At 37.3% G+C, this 3,136-nt stretch overlaps 1 long non-coding RNA gene across 1 annotated transcript; it reads right to left on the bottom strand.

Moving 5' to 3' along the window:
* Nucleotides 1–311: 311 nt before the first annotated feature.
* Nucleotides 312–2,820, bottom strand: LOC143715846 (uncharacterized). Its single transcript, XR_013195903.1, has 4 exons — nt 2,642–2,820; nt 1,882–1,961; nt 757–1,642; nt 312–524 (listed from the first exon to the last, which is right to left on the bottom strand). It is a non-coding gene; the product is annotated as an uncharacterized LOC143715846 (long non-coding RNA).
* Nucleotides 2,821–3,136: the final 316 nt, after the last annotated feature.

Raw genomic sequence — 3,136 nt, 5'->3', positions numbered from 1 at the left:
TCATTTGGAGGACAATGTTTGCTGCCATACAGTCTTTGCCAAATACATGTCCCTTAGAAGTCTCCAATGTCTTCAATGCAGCCCGACATGAACTGGCAATGGTGTCGATGGGATGAAGGTTGCAGTTAAGCTCATTAAGAGGTTTGCCCCACGACTCTGAAATTCTCTGGATTGCAGCGTGGATTACAACCGCGCGGTCTGTCATAACATTTGAAATGTTGCTGATAATAGATTTATGGCAGTCTTGGTAATCACAGAAATATGAAACTGAATAAACTTTAGCAAGTTTATCAATAGAACTTGTCACATGTTCAGCATAGTCTTCCACAGTGCCACCGGGTAACTGATCGATGGCTACTACAAAGCACTTTTTTTTAGTTGTAAGATGTATGCTATTTTTATGAACACCTTCCTGTGTTGTTGCGTCAAATCCTAATGTAAGGTTCTCGGTAGTCATTGCCACTTCAGCGGTTTGTTGGTCCGATATCGCACCAAGCTCTCGGGCCATCTGCTCGACAGTATTTCTGTGGGGAACAGCAGTAATCTTTACTCCAAATCGCATAGCAAACCTTCTGATGAGTACTGGTATATTCTTAGTATGAACTTGGTTGATTATTGAATCATACACCATCTGTCTCATATCTAATGAGAAGGTTTTCTCATCTTTCTTAGTTTTTTTTCTCAACAATAGACGCTTCATTAGTAATGGATTCTTTAAGATAGAGTGTTTCATTCATTTCATAGAGTGATAAGTACCTTATCTCGTCATATTTTTCAGTTTACAAGTTTGAGAGTCTAGTATGGTCATTCTCATGAAGTTGTTTACTAACGGTAGTAAGACACCTGTTCTTGTTGGACTGCTTCAATATGCAGTGCTTCTTTATCAGTCTGGCCAACTTAAATTTAGTTTCCTCTAGTTCAGTAGCCCATTTTGTGGTTTTCAGTTTGTGTCGAAAAATCCTAATTGTAGATTTTTTCCTCTCTATGATTTCATCTTTCCTTTTAAGACACTGGTTCAGGTACTTCACACTCTTATGCGGTCTCAGCTGCTTTCTTAACAACTTCATCTCCATAGCATATTTTTGCTTAATTTCACTTCTAGATTTTGCCATGAATTCCAGTCTTCTCCTCATTTTGAGTTTTCGTGGAGTCGAGACATCTCCCCTTAGCTGTGGAAGGGTGATCGATTCAGGGGTCAAGGCTGAGGGTGAAGGTGTATTCTCAACTGATGATGTAGGTTCTAACTGTGGAGAGGGGGGTTCGTCACTCATAGATGTAGGAGGATCAGTCCTGGAACTAGGGGAGTGATGTACAGGGAAAAGTTCATTGCAGATCTCCTTAAATTTTGCCATCTCTGCATCACGAGAGAGGTTCTTAAATCTGTGTAATGAACTGGACACAAGGGATACCACTTGATGCTGTATAATTGAGATTCCAGGAATTTTGTTACTTATATCCCGGACAACATTCATCCAAGAATGGTCATTAGAGATGAATGAGAGTAACACATGACCATTTTTTAGCTCCTCGTGATTAGCTGGTACAGCAGTGAAATGTTCCATCAAATACTGACGAGACAGACTTGGCTGAGGAGAAAACGATCCCCGCTTTGACTTTTTCTTCGGTGGCATGATGGTATAACCTTGGGAAAAAAAAAGAAGTTTTAATTTAATTTATATCCAATTTAATTCATGAATATCGAATGCAGTTCCAAAATTGCTCATCTAGAAGAAATTTCTATTTTGTTGTTGTGGAAATATAAATATGTAAACACCACAGGATCTACTCCAGTTTTTCAGTATAATTTAAAATAAATATATACATATTAAGACTACTACTCCATAATTCTATTTTTTTCAGTTAGGATGAAAAACGACTCACCTTGGATGATATGGAAGTCAAGTTATTCTCCCACCACTGGCATCGTTTCATCAAGAAGGGCCGCCCGTTAGTAAAAATACCTAAAAAATAGACAATTATTTATTTCTCAGAAGTAATATTAATTCATGATTATGTTATTTATCATTTAGAAATTAATAAATTCATGTATGTTGAATTTTGTTTAAGAATAAACATCAGTAGGCCAAAGAAATTGATTATCACAACACACAGCAATGAGGCCTACAAGTACTACAGACATTTGGTTGTTTTTGCTGCTTTAATTTACTTTAAAAAAAAGACATTTCAGTAATTGTGAAAATAATTCAATTTTACCAACTCTGTGCAGAATAATACAGCACACATGGCCTGAAATGTTTGTAAGATTCTGCCAATAAGCTTGCTAGAAACGGGTCACATGACCTAGCAGGCAGCCAGAAGCACAGTTGTTCCCAATCAAATCCATAACCATCCATGGTATTTATTTATATGTTTGACAAAATCATGCCAATAATGTAATCTAGAGATTATAAACCTTCGTTCTGTATGATTACTTTGAAAAATACCGCACGGATTGATGAAAACTGAGAGAAGTTTTGGAAGCCAATATGATTGAATGGCCGATTCTGCTTTTGACAACAACGTCACTTGCGGATCGTAAAAAAACACATGCGAATGTTACAATCAATCCCAAACTTCACCTATTTCAAGTTAAATGTATATTCTATCAAAAGTATTGGGTTTGAAACAAAAAAATACTTACCTTCATAGCGGATTTTGATGCCAAACACGAGAGAAATTTTGCTTCGCTTATAACGTTCTTCTTACAGCAGCCATCCTGGAAACTCGAACGTGAAAATCAACGTGATGACGTAATTTACGTCACTAGTATATGGGCTTTAGAGGTATTCACAAAGCAAAGATATGACAGATTTCCTAAGTCACCAACGCGTCTGGCGCAGCCGCGGGAACAAAGCGCTTGTGCGTATATAGGTCAGTTTGTCACATACCTACATGGTCAATGCATATATTGCAGTATATTGAAAAATATAAGCACTAGTTTCCCATATATGGAAATGTATTATGTAATATATTGCATTATATTTTGCAGTATATTCCCATATATTTTTGTTCCATAAGGGTTGTCTTTGCACTCCTGGATTAAAGGCTGATATTTCAAGGCTTTTCACAGCCCTCCTCCGATTGCACGGTCAACTAGATTAGGATGATTTTACAATCTTTGGCTGACCACAGGACG

The sequence above is a fragment of the Siphateles boraxobius genome, unplaced genomic scaffold (assembly GCF_051911475.1).
Source record: "Siphateles boraxobius isolate OS27281-9 unplaced genomic scaffold, OSU_SipBor_1 6, whole genome shotgun sequence".
NCBI lineage: Eukaryota > Metazoa > Chordata > Actinopteri > Cypriniformes > Leuciscidae > Siphateles > Siphateles boraxobius.
The sequence above is the reverse complement of the archived record's forward strand: the minus strand, read 5'-3'. Positions and strand labels throughout refer to the sequence as shown.